Source organism: Etheostoma cragini, chromosome 12 (genome assembly GCF_013103735.1).
Source record: "Etheostoma cragini isolate CJK2018 chromosome 12, CSU_Ecrag_1.0, whole genome shotgun sequence".
Lineage (NCBI taxonomy): Eukaryota > Metazoa > Chordata > Actinopteri > Perciformes > Percidae > Etheostoma > Etheostoma cragini.
Window position 1 is genome coordinate 12,962,033 of NC_048418.1, and position 7,983 is coordinate 12,970,015.

Genomic DNA, 7,983 nt, shown 5'->3' on the forward strand with positions numbered 1-7,983 from the left:
ATTGTTGGTGGCTGAGTCACAGGGTCACACCCCTACATATACACACACAAACACACACCAGTCACTCAACCGGTTCCCTATCTATCTCTGTCTCACACACAAAGACAAACAAACAAATTCACACACCTTTGTGCCTTGCAGGAGCACATGCACAGTGTGCAATGCCAGTTAAAATGTTATTTTTAAGCAAGCAGACACCTACAAACAGCCCACACAGCATGTAAAAATCATTCAAATGATTTTATAGTTTACTGTCATAATGTTCCTCACTTAGACGGGATCACGGAGACTTTTTTTCCTAATGGAAAACCAAAAAAAGGCGAGTAATGTCGAGGTGAGTCGAGTATCCACCGTGCAGTGGGAAACGGCATATTAGACACAACCACAGGTATCGTGGCCAATATATCTTGCTTACCCAGGCTTATCTTGGGGACTCATCAGCACAAGACATAAATCACTATTCATTAAAATGGCCTTAATTGTTGGCAATACATCTATTGCAGAGACATGGAAGAACGATGACCCACCCTTTACCTCTATGTTGTTAGAAAAAAAAAAAAAAAAAAAGCAAACTATTATCCCGCACGAGAGGCCAGGTGTGGATCTGACATGTTAGGTACAATTTTGTTAGGAGGGAGACACCAAATTGAACTCTGTACCTGTTGTATACACAATACATTCAAATATGTCTGTGGTTATGGCACGTTATTAGTTATCTATTAACTTATTATCATTGGTATTATTCATAGTTATATTTTATTTATTGTTATCAACTAATTGCAACAATCCTGTTATCGCTACTACCAATAATGACAATGTGGGGAAAAAATAGCAAAAAAAAATACACAAGGAATTAAAGAGGAGAAGAAGTTGAAGGGGGGAATTAATACATCTGTAAATGTCAAGTGGGAAGGTAGCTGTATGAAGTAGATGGTGTATATAGAGAGAGCACTTGTCCACATTTACACTTGCTGTGGCTGTAAGCGAGGTCAAGTTTCGACTTTGTATCTGTTTTTGCTTTTGTGTGTACAGGTTGATTATAAAGTTAACTTTCAGATACCTCATGCACAGCAGTGCTTCTCTCACAGGTGCCAGCAGGTGCAGGATAAACTCCAGCAAACCATAAAAATCTTATTTCAAACTCACACCATAGATTGACACTATTTTATTAATAAAGATTACATTAAAAAAAAAAAAAGGAGCTACTCCAGGTTTAACATGTTGCTGATTTGCAAAAATTCGCATGGTCCTTGTGGTTTCTCCTTTGGTCGCACTCATGGAGGACCAAGTGAAAGAAGCAACCGGAATGGGCATCACGGCGATGCAAATCGGCGTGCATACGAGGTGGACATAACCAGCGGTCGTTGCCAGCTTCTTTCCGGAAGCCCGGAATCATGGCTGCTGAACACGAAGGGGAGGGAAATGCTAGGCTCCGATGTTTTTCAAGCCAACATAATGGGTATCGTCGTGGATGAAGTTCATCTCACTTACAAATGGTAAGAGACAGTCTGACTTAGTAAATAACTCAGTGTCATGAATCAAATGTTGTAAAGACATCTTGTACCTAGTTCTCGATGCACGTTTGCTAACTCAGACTTAGGTCAATCATTATGTTAGTGTCATTGTTGCAAAAAAAACAGTTCAAACATTCTAATGTCCTGTTATTTCTGTCAGGGGTCAGGCTGAAAAAGGGCAGATGCCCTCACCGCGGGAGCTTTGCTTGGAGAACTTAGATCCCTAGTTAAAGCTGGTAAGTATGTACAAAAAAACATCCTTCCTGCATGTACAGTCTTTGATGTTTTCTACACTTATTCTAATTCACCACTTTAAGTGAATCATTTGCATACATCTACCGTGTGAATTGATACAGTTTGTGTCTGTCCTACTGTCTACCTTATTCCCTTATAATTCCCATATTCTGACTAGAATCTGAGTATGATCACGTCCGGCTACCAAAATACTGCCAAATGCATTACTTTCAGGGGAGCATCGGGTAGGAGAATAACATTGAAGCATTTTACATCACTATATCTTGATGAAACAATAACTGAGTATGTATTTAGAATCACTTTATGTTTGGACCAAAATCATAAGCAGTGATTTAACATTACACAGTGCCAGATGGTCCACAGATAATACAGTAATTATCATCCTGACTACATGGGTACCTGCTTTATAAATTAATCATGGTCACACACTGCATATTCCTGCATTTTTGCCCTCTTTGCAGCTTTCATTTCCATTCATTAACATATCAATCCCATCTCCTCGTCAATGTCTGTGATCAATATGATTAATCTCTCCGGGGGTAGGCAGGAAGGTTTCTGCATGATGAGATTCACATTGACTTTGAAAGGCATGCTTTAAGCTGCATGTCAATGATGGTATTATATAAAGAAAAGGCTTTGAATAGAATATTAAATATAACATCAAATATAAAATCAATCTTTTGATACATTTTCCCCCAATGTATTACTTAACAGGCAAGATGTTTTTTTTTCTCATGGACTTAATGCCAGTGGTCATCTGATTGAATAATATTGTGCGTTTTATACAGTTGTGATGCTTGTCCACCAGATGAAGGCCGTGTAGACCAAATATGTTGTAAACAAACCACCAACATATGTGCTCTTTATGAGAAATTACCGTCTTCCTTTAAAAGTAAACTGCAAATGCAGAAGGTTAAATCATTAATAAATCAACAAAAACACACGGCCCTGAGTCAAGAAAGAAAGGTTCCCTGCAAACAGAAACATACACACATGATACATAATGTGTGCACATGCCAGGATTTTAGCTTTTTGAAAGAATGCCACTCTGAAGCAGACTTTCCATATGGTCGGCTGGCTCTTCCAGTAACCGGATGGCACACTTCTTTCTTTTTCCACAGAGAGAGGGAAACTGAATGCGGGTAACGAGGGCGTGGACAATTTAAATGGTTACTTCTAATGCCTCACTGGCAGGTGAAAAACTATTAATTTGCCTTTGTTCACTTTCAGTGACAGCCCGGGTGAACAGAATAAAAGCTGGGGTTATAATAATGGCAGGTTTAGTTCCAGGTCTTGTGTATGTGTTACTGTACATATGTAGTGAATCGTGTAATTTAACAACATTTTGATGGATTAAAACAGGGATACATTTCCCCCATAGTAGTTTTACGTTAGTTTGACATTTTGGGAAGTATGCTTAATTGCTTTTTTTGCCAAAAGTTAGATGAGAAGATTGATACCACTCAATAAATATGAAGCTGCTAAGGGGAAGCAAACGGAAGGCCTCTAGTTCACGTTGTCATCAAGACTAAAGGTGACAAAATACACCTACCAGCATCTCCAAAAGATATTTAATCAACGAGTTATATCTAGTTTTTTTCTTGTGAAATGACACACAAATGAGTTTAAATTACACAGACAGAACCATGTTAGCTGTTTACCCTTGTTTCCGGTCTGTGCTAAACTAAGCTAACAGGCTAATAGCTGTAGATTCATATTTACAAGACACAAGAGAGAGAGAGTGGCATCAGTGTTCTTATCCAACTCCATGAATGCAAATGGGTGTAAATTCCAAAATGTAAACCTATTTTTGTAAATGTAAAGGCTGGTGTATGAAAGAGTTTCTTGATTCTATACAATAATTAAAAAAAAAAGGTTAAAAATGTCTAACTTTTATCAGCAGCCTTCAGTTTACGACTGTAAAACCTGACAAACAACCCCGACAGAATGGCAAAGGTCCACGCGGTGTAAATCTCGCAAAAAAATGAAGACGTAAACACAGCTTTTACTTGCTCCTCTCTGCAATATTTATACAAGATGTAACTCACAACCACTGCCACAATCTAAAATAATAAGGTTGATCACAAATAAATGTAAAAAATATGTCAAGCATGTATAGTGTAATGAATACAAGCCACGGGGGTTGTGTAAAGTATCATTTGAAGCATTTTGGGGACTTGGACACTTTACAGGTTGTTTCCTGGATTTGATTTACTTAAAAGAGCGTGACAAGAAATGGCAACCTCATGGAGGAGATGTAAATATTCATAAATAAAGAATTAAGATTTTATCAACCCTGCAGCAACATACAGATGGATATCTAAGTTTGGCGTCACATATTCACGTTTTATTTTAACAAAGGATGTGGATGACTTTGAAGAAGAAAGAATCTGAAGGAGAACACCGAAACAAAAGGTAGTCTGTGCAACATAGAAATTTAAACTGTAACAATATATGTCCCTGTCAGTACCACTGTTCCCCATCAGGCATATGTAGATGACAGGGCTACAATTTGGGGCTCAGGTCTGCTGCATCTCTCTGATGTTGCCTTCTAATGAGGGCTGACTAGAGCAGAGATTAACTCTGATCTGGTTTACGTTAACCCGCAAGAGCTTCACAAGCTTCAGATAATGATTAAATATTTTAAACGGGATGTACAAGGCGGGTGGTTACTTGTTTCGCTCAGTTTGTCATGTCTGTTCATAAGAAACACGTGATTAGGTCGAATTGAATGGATGCCCATGAAATCTACACCCAATTATAGCAAAATGAATGGAAATATCCCACAGGGAAACCTTATTAGTGTGAAATGAAAGTCTGTCCAGGCTGATGAAAGTCACTAGGAGCAACAGAAATCCAGACTAATCTCTCTTAAAGCTAATTTGCTTATGTCACCCAATGCAGCGTTAGGAGATAACAATGAGTAAGGACCAAACAAAGCTGATGCGTAAATGCATAATAAGAAGCAGTTTTGCCAATTGTGCCTTGTAAACTTAACTTTTATATTCACCCTCTACTCCTTAGCTTAACAAGACGTAAATTTGGGCTGTCGAAACACCACAGTGCACCGTCATCAGGAACAGCCAGACCTCCCAAACACTCTGTAACCGGAACCAGCATGAGTGTTGCACATACCTATTTGTGTGTTTATTATACTTTCATATATATATATATATATACACTTTCATATATATATATATATATAAAAAAATGGTAAATACAAAGAGACATAAGTAATAGCTATAACTCAACACACTGCTAAGCTTCCATTTTGAAGGCTCTTGACACAGTGAGATTGGTTGCAGGTGTTGTTGGCTCACACGCAGCCCATTGGCAAAAGTTTAACAGCCAGAAAATGTTAATTTTAAAATTTAGTTTTTTTTTTTTTTTTAAGGGGGTGAATCTGAGAGTGATTGCCAAAAAACTTTGGTTATCATTTTCACATTTGCCAGTGTTTTTGTTAGTAAAAATGGGTGAAATAGTTTGTTTGTTGTGATCATGTGACTACCTGTGTTGTTGTCAGGGTTAATCTATACCTTTTTTTACCACATCTTTGGTCTAATTATCACAGTGTTGCCCATTTTTTATTAGTTTTCATTACAATTTTCTTACCAAGGTACATTAATTGATTGGTGAAATGCTTTATTATTCCCAAAGGTAAATTGTAGTCTCACAGCAGCCAAATCACATAAAACACACCAAAAAATCAATACAGTAAAAAGCAACATACTATAAAATGAAATAGACTTCTGTAAAGGTTATAATTAAGCTTAACAGTAAGATTATATTTACTCTACTATACACTGAATGTACACTGAACAAGGATCATTATCAGCAGATGCATAATAGGGTGCCGGATGGTCTTTGATATTTATAGATTACTGATTGTACGTTGAATATATTTATACTCACATGTTTAGGTAGAGCTCTGTTGTGTAATTCTTTAGATTCAAGAAAGAGCATAACAAACAAAGGGTATTGGAAGAACACTGATAATAAAAAATGCATTTACTTGAAGGCAAAATTAAATGTGAAAGCACACAAAATATTGGTTATAATCCGTCATTGCGCAGGAGAACTTGCACATAACTACAGCAAGTAGTAGCAAGTAGTAGTCAAAGCTCAACATTGAGCTGAAATACAATATTTAATTTGCCTCTTCGACGCTGAGCCACACATCCTAACCTCCTCTTTGAGGGTCGATGTGCATGGCTGATGGATTAAGCCCCAGATGGGCCGTCCCTCTTACATTACAAAAATTGTGCATCCTGGTTTTTCACTTTCTCCTTCAGCACCAACTTAAAAAATGACCGGGCGGGAACTTTGGCACATAAGTCAAGACATTTTGTAGCGGTTTTCATCCAGGCTTCCCTTAACCCTCGGGTTAAACTCCATTCCTGTTTTGAAACGTATTCATCCATCTGCACCCTCTTGATTCCCCGTCCAAACCACAGCGATGACTCATGGCTAAATGAGCTGAACGAGGAGGAGGAGGGAGAAAAGGACAGAAAGCGGACCGATTAAGTCTCAGGGAACGGTCTGTGGCGGGGAATCAGAGAGACGTAGTTTAAATGAGACTACTTGCGGGTGCTGGACGTCTATCAGGCGGAGCAGTTGCCTGGAATAACAAACAGAGACTGTCGAGATGACGAGCATGGATGGTGGTCCCTACCGTAAAGCCTTTTCCTTCTCCAGAGACTAGAGAAAGAAAATGAATTCCATTTTAGTTCTGGAAAGTGTGCCCACAGAGGATAGTAAAACCCTGTTGGATGAATACTAGAGAGCAATTTATGAAACTTCCATTTACATTTATCAGAAGGAAATTATTGGCTGATTTCTCCCCCTGAATATTGAGCAGAATACAAAACACTATATTACCGGTTAAACTTAGGTTATCCATTACTTTAAAGCTTTGGTGCGTAACTTTTTTATTATAATGATCGTCCGTTACATTCAAGCCATTGCCAAATGAGGTAATACAAAGCTAATTAAGACTATCAGCTCCACAAAACTTTCTCTGTATTTCTCAGTATGGCTATGTTTACAAAATGGTGTCATCCAGAAACTTGCACACGCAGAAATTCTTTGTGTTCTCTGTCCTGCCTGACTACAAGTAACTGCAAGGAGGAGGGGTGGGGGGTGGGGGTGGTGTGGAAGGCTTGGATCATGTGGATGCACCAACAGTTTTATTACTTAGAATTCCTCATGGAAAAGACAGTTTAAAAAAAAAACGATCCAAAATATCATGCAAAAATACAGTTGAAGCACTGTCTACCCTAACCCTCAAACCATGTTGGCCAATCAGAAGCCTTTAAACAAAATGGCGCATCGGCATCAGTCACTCTGTAGCGCATTTGGACGCCTCTGTTCCTCAATATAGTGGAAGAGCAAGGCCACGGTCCGACAGAACACAATGTTAAACATGTCTTCTTGTTGAAGACGCTCCAATCAGAGCAGTTGTGTCTTTTTGTTATTCTTGCTAGGCAACCGTCAAATCATACGTCCTGGGCCAACCGTTATTTTGCTGTAAAGTTAAATGACATAGGGGAAGTATTCATCACATAGCAGTTGAGATGTTTTTGCCTACAAATGTTCAAGCATTGGTTGTAGTTAAACACCCGGCTGTCTGCCAGTTCACTTCACCAGAGGCACTACAATACTCAGTGCTGGTGAGTGTTGAAAAAAAGAAGAAAAACACATCTGTTCTGGTAAAAAAAAAAAAGTCGTTTGTTGGGTAAAAAACTAAGCAAGTTGACTTAAAGTAAAGAAAACTGGAGTTAGTGTTATATGATTGAGTTCACTTTCTTTTAGCACTGTATTCCATCAGGATTCATTGTGGCATGCACTCAGCATGGCATACCTATAAGCTGTACGAGAGACAGTATTTTCTTTCTTTCTTGTAACACAAATAAAATAACACACAGTGCAACAACAACTTTTTTTACCAATTTCTGCTTGTGGTTCCTCTCTGAGGTTACGGCCATTGTTGGTGAACAAGCTCTACAGTTCAGCTGGTCAAACATTGCATTGAAAAGGGGCCTATCCAAACCTTTCATTAGCGTGAGTAATGACGAGTAATATGAGGTGATAATAGCAGAGTTTAGCCAAACAAGACATGCGGCCGGTGTAGGTTACGGATTCAACAATAAAACAGATGTTGGTGCTGTATCAAACATCTTAAAAACTGTTTATTCTTTGTGTTTCTGTGTTTTAG